The sequence below is a fragment of the Vanessa tameamea genome, chromosome 19, assembly GCF_037043105.1.
Source record: "Vanessa tameamea isolate UH-Manoa-2023 chromosome 19, ilVanTame1 primary haplotype, whole genome shotgun sequence".
Lineage (NCBI taxonomy): Eukaryota > Metazoa > Arthropoda > Insecta > Lepidoptera > Nymphalidae > Vanessa > Vanessa tameamea.
In genome coordinates this window covers 3,269,742-3,286,530 of record NC_087327.1, presented here as the reverse complement: position 1 = coordinate 3,286,530, position 16,789 = coordinate 3,269,742, and the positions used below count along the sequence as shown (strand labels likewise).

Sequence of the window (16,789 nt, the reverse complement as noted above, 5' to 3'; positions counted from 1 at the left end):
AAAACTAAAAATGTTCATGTTTTGTATTACAAAATAGTATTCAAAAATAAGAATTTATTTAATTCGCATTATCGTTTATATAATTACTATTCAATACAAATATATAACAAAGACAACATTTCAAACGCAAACAAATTTCAGTTTATTGAAATGTAAAATAATTACTAAATTTTTTATAATAGTTCGAGAAAAGAAACATTTATTAAATTGGGCGAATTCAGATTCCTAAATAATCTAATTAAATACTATTACTACTAACTAAATTATAGATACGAAAAATATGAAACGTAAAATTAATAAATTTCAGTACTAAACATGTTTTACAATGTGTATAAAATATGTTTCATAAAATAACAATAAATATAAAATATAATTAAATTAATTTATACAAATAACTAATTATATTTATTGAACCAGTAAGATCTGTATAAGTTAACATATAGCTTGAATCATTATCTCGATCAATAGCAACAAAACTAATGGGTGAGTAACCCTATCATCGAAGTGCTCACGACACCTGAGGCCGGCCCTACTAAAATTAAGTGCTTAATATTGCTGCCTTATTCTTGATATACCTACACTAATGAATAATTCGACTCATAGCTTAGCATTATTTATTGACATATTTTATATTGATACAGATGACATTGTGTTGTCACGCGCTGTTCATAACAATATCAGGGTCTATTAATTTAACATAAGCTTAAACTGACCGACTTAAAATAAATACGGTGTTCTAATTTAACATACCTAATTCAACAAAATACATTCTTAAATAATATCATGAGTTAATAAATAATCTGTACTCCATAAACTTGATATAAAATTTCTGTAAAAAACACGAATGATATTAAAATAAAGAACACAGATAAATAAACATCAAACGCAGCTAAAATAAAACCATTTCTATACATATTTATAACAGACTAAAAATGAAGATCATGTTGTCATAATCCAGAATAGGAGCGTGTAGACATGAAACCCGACTCTTTCGTCCGCTCTCGTCTTACTGGCACTTGATTAATGTGTGTACTGAACACGCTAATCACCACTCGAGGAGACACAGATAGCCTTCATAATCGTCACTAGATATAATATCTATAGATTGTTTCAATATAATTTGTACAACGAACGAGCGAAGATTTATCAAAAATATAATTAAATGCTTGCAACACAGTACACTTGATAAAGTATTTTTTTCGGAAAAAAGGTTTCATACAAACGTTACACGTGATTTTATTATTGTCCAATATTATTTAGAAATGAATTAATTATATGTACACACCTTTTTAAATTCAACGTTCGATTTTATGTTATTATTTATTTATATAAATTTGTTATAAGTTTTCCATATACATCGGCTAACATTGGCCTAAAATTTAATCGAACCACACCACGATTTTCTTTTGAAAAGGACCGAATCAAAGTATGAATGACACTAGTAAAATATTAATAAAATGAACGTAATATTCATATATATTTATTTACGAAATTCTCTTTGTAAATCACTTTTCATTGCAACAGTTGTCATCAATGTTTTCCCTCCAAATACTTAATTAACCGAAGAGTTCCACCATAAAATATAAAACAAAATCCGACGAGAGCATTGTAACGCGGACTTTTAAATCCCATCGGCCATACCATCGCTTAATTGAACATCGTACAACAAACTAATTTCCTTAAAACCGTTTTCGAATTTCCCGGCATCCAATCGTCGAAAGGTTCCATTTCACGCCGTCCGGCATAATTAATGGACATCCTACAAAGTGGGCATTAAGAAGTGGAAGGGAGTAGATCGATACGGTCTCCACACTTTCAGGTTCCTTGCGGGGGCGGACTGTCCGGTTTCGTTGCGGTTCCCACCGGGGAGTTTCTTCTTTCGTTCCTTAGCGCCCCCACCGACCCGACCACCACGAAATACGTCCAGTTATTAAAGAACTTCTAGAGACCATTGCGTGTTGTTCTCTCGCCCTATTTATTACGTCGGGCGAAGGGGGTGGGAGGTCTTTTAACAGTGGTACAGTTTATATCTTCTTCCATTCCTTAGTGGGTGGGGTCGGGGTGCTGTGTGTATGTGTGAGTAGGGTTCCTCAACTTTAAGATTGTTAGTGGGGTCGCAATCAGAACTAGCTAGTGCTTTTCATTAGAGGAGATGGTTATCGCCGTTGTACGTGTTTTGTTTGACGAAAACGCTCGTTTGTTTGTTTTGTTCTCTTTGTTTGAGAGTTTCCTAGAGCGTGACTTCGGTAATAAGATAGACTGACGGTATACTTGGAGGCTAACAAAGTTTAGATTATGGATCGCTAAGTTACGCCATTTTACATTTATACTGCTCTACAAAAACAATCAAAAGCTAATTATTTTTTTTTTTTCTTAAATTTATATTTTAAACACAACATACTTTAATAGTCTGATGTTGATACAAAAAATATTTTTTAAAAATTTAAATTCTAAACTTAAAAAACGATTATAATTTTCTAATGTTTTATTTAGGTAAATATAAAAAGTATAATTTGTAAACAAAATAGTGCTTAGTAGACCATAATGTTTTTAAAGTAAATATTAATTCTTCACAAAACATATTAATATCATTAAACTTTCATTCACATATAAAATATCAATCAGATATATAGAATTATACGTTTCTTTATTAGAAATATACAGTTCCAACGTTAAGTCACGACAAGTAATGACTCACACTTAGTATGCAGCTTCACAAAACCTTATTTCTTTAATCTGAAGCCGACATAACACCGGAGCTAGACACGTGAGGAGAGAGCCAATTAATGGAATAACTTAACTATAATAAAGTCTAGACTACTCTTTCAGAATTTGAACATTATCAGAATATTAAATTATTTTTACTTTTTAAAATATGTCATTTTAAATAATATCTGTTTTTGGTTCTTTGTCAGATATTACACAGCCTAAAAAATGTGCAAATTTAAAAAAGAAAGCACTTTATTCAAACAATTTTCTAAACTATTTTTTTAAAACATATTATGTTTAAGGACTACGACCTTACTTCTAAATACATCAAATGTGAAGAGAGGCATGCGTATATTAGTTTAATTATGCATTTAGATAACAGATTAATTCCTCAAATTATTTTTTTTTCTTTTTTTTTTTAATATTTTTAACAGCTACGTATATTTTAACGTAAATTTGACAGCCATTTAAAGTTTTAAATTCTACAATAAAAATAAGCTAATCAATGCCAGCTTAAGCAGTATAACTATACATATATTATTACGTTGATTGTTATATTATTTCATTCATCTGTCATAACCGAAACTTACCTAAGATTTATTTTGAAAACTACATATTTCTTTCCGATAGTATTAGTATTAAACGATTAGAGAAGACATTTCTAGAAAAGGTTTTCAATTTCATACGGTAAAGGAAAGAAAACGAAAATAGCGACGTAAGTAAAAAACTGTAGAGGAAAATAATTTTAACACATCACACTTTCATAGGGCTGCTACAGATTATAATAATTAATTTCAATTTTTTTTTTTTAAATATAATGAACACAGATTATATACCAACATTGAAAAATATTTCTCTGAATTCAAAATATAAAAATTAAAACAAAAATACATTAACATATATGTACTCAATCCGTATAACATTTATAACTTAAACTGAAGGAACTAATAAGATGAGTATTATATTATTATTTTAGGCAATAGAAGGGTTGTCGTTTACCAAAGTTATGAATACCGAACGTTTATTTCACATATTTTTCAAAATGTAAATAAATTTAATACCAAATTTACGTTTATATTTTGTCACGCTGTGGAATCTAAAACTTAATATACCTACGTTATACTGCTCAGTTTAATATTTTAATACAAATCATTACCGTACTCATGTTACAATTATATTATGACTGGCGCATTTAAAACAAATGAAATCTTATATATTTATAGAAATAAAATGTAAATTCGATAATTTATTTTTGTAAAAGCCCTGCAAATATGTTGTTGGTCGAAAGCTAAAACGGCGGAAAGAGATTTGCATGAAATTGTCTTCTTGTAAGGCTCCGACATTCTGAGTATAACGTTTTATTTTTTTCCGTCTGCCACTTTTCATATTCACGACAAATTATGTAAATTATTATTCAATTTAGTTTTATAAGGATATTTCTATCAACACACAATTCTTTATTTAAATCATTTTAAATTCGATAAACGTTCCGTTTTTAAATATTTCATTCGTTTCATTTGAATATTAGAAACGAATTATTTAATATATATAATACATTTATTGATTAAATCGATATATAAAACGATAGACTAACATACATCCTTCTGACGTACAAAATAGCTAAAGATGTCGGACTAAATGTTGTCACGAATCAAATATACCGGAGTCGAGCCAACAATAAAGCGGTTCTCTAATAAAGAAATTCCAGATCGTCACTAACATTGCTACGTAACGCCATGGCCATGGAAATCTCCAAGTATCCCGCGCGAAATCGTAAACGACCGAGCGGACTGAATACAAAACAGCGTCCACACCCCACACCCCTACCCCGTCTTCATGCCCTTCTTCCTTAATGTGTAACAAAGACACCCCTCTTACGCTCCAATGTATTTGTGTTTTAAACCTGTGTGAGTTTAGTTTCGTCTCGTGTATTTATCGCAGTCGTGTGCGTTGAAATAACTGATATTAAATTTCGGGCCTATATCAATATTCGCTGGCTGTTTATAACGAATTGTTGGAAATTCACGAATCATCACTTTTAAAATCGATTCTCTATGATGAGGTACACTTTGATTATTTTTTTAATTAATGTTCAACGTAAATAACGCATTTAAAAATATTGTAATGTTGGCAACACAAATTTAAAGAATAAAAATATGTCACAAGCATTTTTCATACATTTTGTTTTATTGACAATAGACGTAACAAATCACTTTGAATCAGAGATTAAAACGCGAAAAATAAATTAGATACTATGTTAGAATTTCTACAAATATTTCGACCAAATAAATATTTAATTTAACGAAAACTTAAGTAAGTTATAAGCACCAATTAGTTTAAATTATCCAATAAGAAATTCCGAACGTAAACGCGCTTAATAGCGGCAAAAAAAACATTAATGGCGTCGCGGCGTCACTTTGCGGTGAGCGCGGGAAAGTGTAGAAACTTATTGCTCCTTTTTCAATGTTGCTGTATTTAAAAATAAAAAAGGAAAGTATTCGACGACGGTTTATTTTAACCGTATTAATGAATTGTTTATAATTAATTACATTGTTTTAAATAATGCAGGTTATCGCAGAGGTCTTTCCGTAACATTTTTGTGGTTAATAACAATACTGCTAAACCACAGATCTTAGTAAAATTTGACATAGATGGTGTTTGAAACCTAGATAAGGACATATACATAAAAATAGGGAATGTTTGGAATAAAAATATATAACGCAATGGAGTAAAGGGGAACAGCTCGTTTTAAAATATACAGTTTCCTTATGTTTAAAGTAATAATATTATTTTGATCGTCATCTTTGGTCATATATATTTTATATACGATATATTATCTATAAAGCATACTTTAACCGTTGCTTAAAATAAATACCTTATCCAAATAGTTTTTTGTACTCTTTATAACGGCAAAGCACCAAATTCTTAAATAGTAATGATAATTAATCTTCCAAATAAAATTTTTGACAATCGTAATGTATACTTTTTGACTACGTTAAAGTCCAACACGTACCGATATATCGTATGAATGAAAAATTAACCTAACCCTTTTAACGCCGCCATATTAGCATAATGATGCCGGACGTCGGAAGAGACAGACATAAATCAGTAACCCGGGTGAAATTCGCTAAACCTTAATAAGGATAGACAATGCAATTTTTTGTATATGCAAATGTATTACTAGGCAATAACTCGAAACCTCCAAATACATAATTCGAACAAAACGTTACCATTAAATTTCAATTTTTAATAACCCTGAATTTTTTTTTTATATTTGTTTTTTAATCATGTCATAATTTACTGTATATTAAATTATTCTGCTGACAATAGTTGAAACCAAAGATAATATAATAAAAACATAAATTAAATTAAAAAAATGAATCTTACAAACTTGAAAGTTACATACACTTGAAAGTTCTAACAACAATGACGATAATAATAATTACTATACCAAATTAAAGCAAATAAAACGTAAAACAACAATTCTATATTTATAAAAATGAAAAATAATATTTTTTAAATTTCAAACGACTCAAACCATTCTTTCCATCAGTGTAAAAGGGTTGCATGTTATTTAATTTAATCTTTCAACTGCAACTTAAAAAGAAAAACGAACGTTAGGTACTCAACTAAAGGCTCACTAAGCGAAAATTAACCTGAATAGGGATCGGTAACCGCATTAGTGTTTAGCAGGTCATGGCTGCACAGATAATGTCTAATATTGTACCAAAATAAAACTCAATTATTTAAAGGATATTTATACAAAAATAAACCCTAACACTAAGCAATATAGACCCAGGAATCGTCAGCGAAATGTAAAAAAATGTTTCAAGTATCTATTTAGGACAGGTCCGTTCAGTAATTTTCTTTCGAACGCTCCGATGGCGCGAAAAATTGCGTTTTTCAAAGGAATGTTGCCTAGTCTGTGGAAGATTGAGCGCCATTTCGTACAATCGACAACGGGCAGTAATCCGTAACAGATAATAATGAATTATGAACGTTCTTAGTAACATTTACATATTATTAAAAAGTTTTAAATTGTGTCAATCTTTGTCTTTTTACGATGTTAATTAAAAAATAATAAAAGTAATTACTAACCCCTTGATATCAAACAGTGCTTATAAATATAAACTAAACAATATTGTTATTATTTTATCCACCTTACATAAGTATATTATTTAAAATAAAATTAATCGTATAAGATTTTTGAGCCATTACACATTATAAAAAATTGAACCTGCAGAGTGAATTAATATAATCATTTATATACATATGTTTATATCGTATAATATTCGAAAGAATTTAATATTGCATTTATATTATTTTATAAATTTTTATTTCCATCTTAAGATTTGCTAAAAATGTGTAGTGCCACCTAGCGACCACTAGTAAAAAACTATTATATTGCTATTCAACGAAAGATGTCGTGTTTATAAAAATAGTTCCTAATTTGTCCACTGTCACTAGTGATGTTTATTAGTGTCATCTAGCGCCAAATAGCAGTACTAAAATAACATTAATTTTATTTATTTTTGACGTTTGATAAAAATGACCAAAAGTATATAACAAAATAAGAGTAAAACTACCAATAATTGCATTTTTAATCTTGTTTAACATCCCTTTCTCATTCTCAAAACACATTCTCAAAACACTTTCTCATTTTGCAACAGCCTATTTAAATACGAAGCCAATATAATTACCAGCAACTTACTTAAAAAAATCCATCTCGAAATAACATGGCAAATAATAAGAATCTATCAAGTACTCTTTTAAACTAACCTAAACATACATATAGTATTATATTACCTACCGATATTAAATCAAAAAAACAATTGCAAGTCACATTTAACGAAAACGTAGTCTTCTTAATATACGTGGGTTCTCAATTACAATAACATCGAAAATACCCTTAAAATACCCTTTAAAATGTAAACCGCTCGCATCCCATTAGAATGACAAACAGACTTACATCTGCTGGACCGGTCCACCCTTACAAGCCGGACTGTGTAACAGTATTCTTCCTTTTTACGCTTATATTTATGATTTCTGTGTGATGGGAAATTATTATAGTTTTTAAGATTGAGTAATGTTTCCTTTGATAGTTAACAATCCCTGTAATTTATTTCATAAGTGCTTAGTATTAAGATAACAGCACCGCATACAATGTACAACTTGTCTTATCAATATTTATATAAAAAAAATTAAAAGCATAATTTATCTTTGACCGTCTTCAAAACTGATTTAAATTTACTTGGCAATAATACAGGCCATTGTTTGTTTGATTAAAAATATACTACGTCATCGTATTTATGCTAGTAATTTTTTTAAGTGTCTATTTAAAATAACATATAATAATAATATGTAACTGTACCGACAAAAGTAAGATTTTAAATATAATATTTTACACGAAAATAAAACATTATACTTACCACACAATTGGTTAAAATAAAACTGCTTATTCTGTAATAATGAATTGGAATCGTATTTTTTTTTTTTCGTTTTACATCAACCAAAATAGTTTTACTAAACGTCGTAATCATTCAGCGGTTTTTACACAGAAACAAACACCGGGAATGACACTCGCCGTAAGAATAAAAAGAATTGCTCGGTACAGTTACCACGAAAACTTTTAGAAGCGTTGATTTTAAGTTAAATAAGACAAATATACCTACTATGATTTAAGTTATAAATAAGTATTTGATTAATAATTTATATAATATACTCCGCTTCAATAGAATTTGTACAATTGGTAAATAATACCTACGAAACTTTAACTACTTTCAAAATGTAGTGTCAATTTTAATTCTGACACTGACATATTTGCTTTTATTAAACTAAACGGATTATTAAATATATGTTATGAAATTGAAAATAACATTTTTTTGTACAAATTCTTTTGAATCAAACTAATTCTTAGTGATTACAGAACTTAGTGTAAGCGTGACTTTGTATGTAAAAATATTAAAATGGTTTGTGAAAAAAGGTTTTATTGTTATATTTTTTTCATATTATTTCAAACATATAAAGTATATATTATATCTTATACCTCTTAGGATCCAAACAAATATATTTAAAATAATCGCTATATTACCAATAATCGTAGTGTACATAGAATGAGTTATTGTAATATTAACCTGTCAATAATTAATATTTTAAAATCAACTTAAATTAAAATATATTTAAAACAAATATATATATTTTTAATGATGATTCAAAGGTGCTAAATGAGTTTGAACTTTGAATTGTAGATTATACAGAGAAGTACAGACAAAAACAAACTAAATGTACTTATTCACCATATAATATGGAATCGAATCATCGAATTAATCTAATAGTCTGCCTTACAAAAACACCTTTATAAAATTAAATGTATTGTTGTATAAAAAATAATTAACCTATATTCACATATTTTATTCCTCGTACTTCGTGCATATTAAAAAATAAATTTATAAAAGCGAGCGCTTTCCGCGCGACGGTACCTGTTGAGCGCGCCTCTTCTTTTTGTAACCACTCATACTAAAAATCGAATAAATCAAAACATAACCGATCACAAAGGTTTATTCACGAAACCAGTTTTTGATCGCAGCATCCGCGGCATCTGGACAATTTTGTGAACTATGAAAAGACAAAGTCTAGTTTAGGTAACCGGTTCTTTTTGAATCGTTTTAAAAAGCTATTTGGGTCATCAACGGTCGTTCAATTTTGGTGTTAGTATCGTTAAAACTTTATCGGGAGATGTTGGTGTTTATCCTAAGTTCGTTTCACATCGATTTCGAAAATTGAAAATGGTTTGATAGGCTCTTAGGCGAAAGGTAAGTTTTAAAAAATATATTATTTCGTGCGTTAAGTAAACAATATTCAGTCCAATATTTTTAGGATTGAATGAATGTTTTGTTATGATTTAGAAATATATACTATAAAATTAATTATCAATTCTTATTTATACAATCAGTGCATTTCGAATAATTATAAAGTTATTATAAATTTAAAGTAAGTATAATATCTATAATTAATTTATTCATAATTATTTTAATATTTAATCACAAATTTTCGAGCTCCAAGCAAAAATTAAAAGTTTTTGGATTTCAGTATTCGCTTTTGCTTATTTTAAAAAGGTTTTTAAAAAAAATACTGTCAATTGCAATTCAAATCATACATAATGTAGCAGCCAAAAAAATCTGAAGGAGTTTACCAATCGTAAGCACAGCAATTCGAGTATCGATTTTGGTATCCCCTTTCTCCTATTATTATTTTTTTACATAACAAAGAAAATATAAAGGAGGAGTTTGCAAGGGCCACGCGCCCCTCGCGAAATCTGCGCGTGTGTGCGTCGCCGTGCTTGCGAATAGTGCCGTGTACTTGTGTGTGTGCAACTTTGAGACGATCGACGGAGCCGCGCGAAATAGGGGGTGATTTGTGAACGGATACATTAATCTTGATACTTGAATTCTAAAAATTGATTTCTGTAAATTGGACTTTGCAAATTTCAATAATTGCCTTATCTGTATTAAAAAAATATTTTTTTCTTACGCAATTAATTCTAGAAATGATTTTTAAAATGTAATTTAAGTCCGGTACTATTTCGCAGCATTCAACATCCTGGTATAATTTTATTTATTATATTTTAAATCAATCATACGATATATTATATCCCGTTCAGTCGGTATCACTTGCAACATCCTTTTGCTAAGTTATAAAGTAATTATTACTATGATAATATTAAATTTCTTGTCGTGATTAGTTTTCGACAAATAATCAAGTGCTCTCGGTCAATCTATAAGAAACGAGGGGCCGAAGAAAGCGTCTCTCAGCGTCTCCCCTTCTTGCACACGCACACCGCTGTTTGTGTTTTAAAAAATACTATACACACATAGGCTCCGCTATCAATAGATTCATTAGACGCATTTCTTTGATACGGCCGTGCTTTTAGCGAACTCCGCGCAAGCTTGTGTTTGCAGGAAACAAATTAATGACGAGCAATTTTTGACTCTATGTCTTTATATAAAAGCTTATTTTCATTTTTAATAAGTGAAATGTTATGTTTGTCTAGGAGTAATTGCGTCTTTACTTGGTGATTTTTTTTTTCTTTACCCTTTCGCAAGGGCTCGAAATGGAAACCCTGCGTCGAGATCCGTTTGATGTGCGTCTTACAAGAATAAACGATGGGGTTCGGTTTTTTGGATATTAAAACGTAAATTTTATATAATTTCTCGTTCTACAAAACATAAAAAAAAATCTGAGTTAAGACTGCCAAAGAGAATTCGGAATGAGCGTTAGAACAAGGTAATGACGCTTTTATATAAACCAGTGTATACAGATGTTATAATATAATATGAATACATTATTTAACGACATGTTATATTAAAGGCTAAAATTAAAACATCAGACGAAATTGCTTAGGATTTAAGCAATATTTTTAATAGATTAAACTTTCCTTGACTTCGCTTGACGTATTATGGTATATGTATATATGTATATGGTATTATTCTTCGTGGTATATAAAATCAACAAAATTGAAGGAGAACCCTGAAAACATACTTAACAAAAATTATTAAACATTAATGTACCACTGGATCATCAGTGCGATTCTACAAGCATTAAATTCGTATCTCACTCGTGATATGTAAACAACCGAATTATGTTGATACGCCATTTTGATACGTGTATCCCTAGTGTAACCTAGCCCAGGTTAGATTCAAATATTTCACGCTCATATTCTGCGGTGAGTTTTGAGTTTCTTCTTAAATACCTCTACAGAATTTTATCGACAAATATCATACTACTTACTCTTTTTAAACAGTTTAGTTTTGTCTTTGACTCCTTTTTAAATTTATTTTTTAGGTTTTATCAAAATCGTGTTGGTGCTTATTAAAAAAATACTTTATATATAAGAAAACATAATATATTTGTATGGAGATAATTCTTTGTCGGATTAATCTACATTTCTACACTTTTAAAACAACAACAAACAACAATAACTGACAATTATATTTTTATTATTATTCTGACATAATACGAGCTGTTAAGCACCCTCTGCCCTTTTAAAAATATATAATAGACGTCTGGAATAGAGCTTATTAGAATACTTATTATATTTTAGAACTACGTATATTATTATCAGTTTCAAATTTATTACTAATAGAATCGTTATATTTATTAATTATAGTTGTTATATTATACGCGTTGGTACTTCTGTTATTCTGCAGATATTTTTAACTTTGCCGATACATATATTCAAATCATTTGTTAATAAAATTTTAGTAAATAAATAATATTATTCAACAATAAGATTATATAGATGATAAAAAGCGTGGATCTAGTACTTGTTTTGTTTTAGGCAGGATATATTATATATAATTTTATTTAACTAACATAATGTATCTCAAATGTTTGAAAAGAGCAACTACTGAGTGTCTTGCTGGTTCTTCTCAGTATCTAATATCAGTATCAGTATCAATCTACATTCCGAACAGGTGATAGCTTTACTTTTAAAATAGTTCTGTAAAATGACGATTCAAGTGCTTGGGAAGCATTAAATTATATATTCATTTTTTTTTTTGATTTATTGATATTGGTGGAAATATTGTGAGTTTAATCGGCGATCTTTGTTCTCTTTTCTTCCGAAATTAAACGAAGTGATTGTATATTCATTGTCTGAAACGCACATTTTCAAAATAAAATCAAAGTACAACTATCTTTTACATTTATATTAGCGGTATAAAAAACAAACTAAGACGAATGACTGTCATAATATATAAGTCTTTATAGCTATTAAAGGGGTGTGTATAATCGATTTTATTATTAGAATCTGATAGATCGCTGCTCGCTAGGAATTTGGGGGAAGGAATATACGCATTATAATCATGAGTATAATATAAATCTTTGTTTATGTAGAATGGTAAAATATTAATGTTTTAAAAGATTTATTTGGTCGTATTTTAAGATCATCACGTGTACACTTTTAAAAGGAACTGTAATTTGACGTTCAATTTCTTCATTTAAAATGATTAGAGATACTTAGTTTTAATGTAGGTAACCAATATATTAATTATGAACGTTTTTGTTACTCCTATTGCTTATTACAATTCTAAAGTACCTATAAATTATAATAACGATGATAGTATGCGAATGACAGGCTAACCTGGTGTGTTAACAATATGTAAAGGTTTTTATTTTTTTTGTTTTGGCACTTATTTGTGCCAAGATGGCACAGATTATTTCGCCAATGTCACGTGCGATAGAATATGTAAAGATAAAATAAAAACTTCAAGAGTTTGACACATATCTCTGACACGTTCTTAAATATAAAACCTACAAATGCTATGGCGCGTTAATTTTATGTTATTTTTTAATTCTGATTAACTATATATATTTTTGATTAAACTATAGAATAACTATAGTTTTACAACTTATTTTGCTGTTGTTTTTGTTTACTAATAAAAGTCACTAAATCAATTTTTGTTATAAACTATTAAAAAGTGACTTTAATTTGTCAATCGATATTTGTTTTTTTTTCTTTGGTCGTTTATTTCAACCGAAGAAAACTAATTTTCACGTCAATACAAACAGTCAACGACACAGATTATACTTGGATTTAATTATCTGTCCCCTTGTGACGATGTAATGAATACATATCTCCAATTTGACTATAAACCGTCTCCTGCTGAGACGATTTACTTGGACAGAGGGTATTTTAGGGATGGAATTATTATGATACTTAATATTTTAAAATTTAATGAATTTCATCTGTTATGTAATATTTATTTATTTATTTTTATTTAATAGTTAATGGTTCACATCTTTATACACAAAATTACGCGGAAAACATCTTTACTTGCCATATTAAAGAAATAAAAAGTCATAAATGTCACACTGCAGAGCAAAGGCATTCTCTTTTTGAACTTATTTCATTTCTGCGTTTAACTTCCTATTTCTAATATTGTTTAAAATCTCTGTTCTCCTATATTTATTTTAGTTGCTGGCTAGTATTTAAATGTACCAAACTAAACATTATAAATATTAGTCTAATATTAATCATACTTATTTGACAGAAAGTCAACAATTCAACAGTATAAGCTCTTATAAATATTATGTTTTAAACAAATGAAATTAACATGCCTTTTTCTCGTTGTAATGTAATCATTATACAATGTCTAATTAGCGGTTTTACGTGCAATTCATTCGCGATGACGTTGGGTAGAGTTCGAGGTTCGTTTTATTATATAATTTGACACAGGTTTACGATACGCAAAGAGCGTGATGGGTGAGCACACATTACAGTTTAAGATACAAACCAATAAATTAATCTTATTTATTAAACTAAAGTACATCAATACAAATTAGAGCTAAGCATAAAAGGCATGCTCGAGATTTCGTCCGGTGTACCCGATACGGAAAAATATATAAGAGACACGTAGGCACAATTACACACAAAGATAATTATGTTAGTAGTTAATTATGTCATAACAATATCAACTATATTCTCAATTATATAGAAATATATTTTAAAATATAAATATACACAATACTGTACCTACATATTGTAAAAATTATACTTATATTATAAAGCTGAAGAGTTTGTTCGTTTGGTTGGTGGAACGCGCTAATCTCAGGAACTACTGTTCCGATTTAAAAATCTATATTCTCTATAGTCTATTTATGGCAGAAGCAATTCAGCTATATAGAAAACGCGACCAATAGGAGCGATGCATCAGTGAAAAAAGTTGTAAAAGTGAGGAAAAATTATTCCCTTTGAGAATATCCGTTGCGTACTCTGTGTAAACGGTTAAAGTTTTCCAAAAAATCATGTATGACAGAACCTTTTGTATGGTTTTCAAATTTCTTCTAAATAATGTATTTAGTATTAATAATGCAAAAGTGTTTTATTAACATAATATTAATCACAAAATCAAAACAAATAAATACAATTTTCATAAAATTGCCTTATGCATCATTTGTTTTCATAATTTAAATATCTTTAGAGATATCATAGTTTTAAAATAACTTCGTAACAAAACAATGATCAAGTACTACTAAATTATACCTACATAATAAGATTATAAAAATATTATAGTACATTTACCTAACGTCATGAAGTTACTCTTACTTATAATACCTTTGTATTGAAAGTTATGTACCTAAAACAACTCCTTAATTTATCAAGACTACAAATATCATATTTATTAATTATAGAAATATACGTATCATCATATTATTAGCTAGGGTGGGAACTGTTAATCTATCATTAGATAGAAAATGTTTGTTCAACTTATTCGAAAAAGCCACTGCGATTTGGTTTGAATCTTGAACGCGCCAATGTGTGTGGGCTAACGTGTGTGAATCAATGTGAGTGAGCCAACAGGCATGACGATTACTTGCTTTATCACCATTAAGATGATGACCACTAACAGTCACTCATATAATCATTATCATTCCATAATCAATTGAATACCGTCAAATTTATAAATAATAAGAATCTATATTGCAACGCAATGCTAAAGATATAATTATATTCGGATTTCTACACTAGGTTTAACTATATTTCAAGAATCAGTAGTATGCTTAAGATTTAGTCTGTATATACCATGAATATATTTTTTGATTTATATAAAACATAAGATACACTGCAAATCTCAACACTGATAACTACATCACTAGAAACATACTTATAACACAAGAGACATTATATATGGATTTAACGTTCCCCTCATCACGGTGAAATGGATATTATAACCACTGAATCGTTGCGACGACCTGCTGAGACGATTTGCTTGAACGGTGTGTGCACAAACATTGAAATCTTAGATTTACTATCTGTAGCAGTTTGACCATTCAATTCTTTTTTCCTTTTAATTTCAGTTTTGATATACATGTAGTCTTTCATTTAATAGCCTAGCCATTTTACTGATAGATTAAACCTACTAAAATGTACTTAAAGATTTTATTATAAAAAAAAATATATTCTAACCAATATAAATATTTTTATTTTCAGTGTAGTCTAAAGCAAATTATCCTATTCTATGAACGGAAAATGTACTGGTGGATACGTTTCAGGAAGTTTTTCTAAAAGACGCCGTTCAGTAGAACGGCGCCTTTTAATTAAATGGCTAGGCTATTAATAAAGAGGCTAATTAAACTAAAGTTAGCTGTGACATACTTCACCTATTCCATACGCTACTATTTTATTAACGAAACTATTGGAATATTATATAAAACTTTTTTTTTGTCGCGAAAGCCAAGTTGACGTCGGTATCGTTCTATGAAATGACGACCTCCGTAGTCGAGTAGTGTGTACACCGGTTTTCATAGGTACGCTACTCTGACGTACCGGGTTCGATTCCCGGCCGAGTCGATGTAGAAAAAAGTTCATTAATTTTCTATGTTGTCTTGGGTCTGGGTGTTTGTGGTATCGCCGTTACTTCTGATTTTCCATAACACAAGTGCGTTAGCTACTTACATTGGGATCAGAGTAATGTATTTGATTTCGTCCAATATTTATTTATTTATTTAATGTAAAGCTACTGCCGGTTCGGAATGTAGATTATATCGAAAATGACTTGCAAAGGGTACTTGTATATTGTCGCCTAGTCAATTACAAAGGTATGTTAATTAAATATAATGAAATCTATATATATCCAGCCTGAAACGCAATAATCAATTTAGAATCAAAAATTACAATGATATTTATATTCCTTGAATGTAATTATAATATATCAAATTATTATTTCCATGGGAGAAATAAGTACTCATGTAAGAGACAAAAAAAATTTAAATGATCAATTTAACTTTAAATAAAAATATATCTAAATCAAGAATATATTAAAGCAAGTTCCAACTTGAATTGTTATTACTAATATGTAATCAACTCTAGATCTAATCAAATGATCTATTTATAAATCAATCGTCTCGAATTTCCCAGTCGAGATGGTAGTGAATCTGATTAGGGGATGCAATCACAGCACGGTGTTTCCTGCGGAAGCGCCGCCCCCCGCCCCTCGGCCGCGGAACTTACCCCGTCATACTTAAAAACATATTTATATCAATTCCAGCGTTTCCTTTTATTTCAATCGTAGTCTTACTT

General features: G+C 29.2%; 1 protein-coding gene across 1 annotated transcript in view; it reads left to right on the top strand.

Moving 5' to 3' along the window:
- Positions 1 to 16,789, top strand: part of LOC113403934 (bifunctional glutamate/proline--tRNA ligase) — a 114,636-nt gene that overhangs the window by 18,975 nt on the left and 78,872 nt on the right. The gene's annotated exons all lie outside the window — the stretch shown is intronic.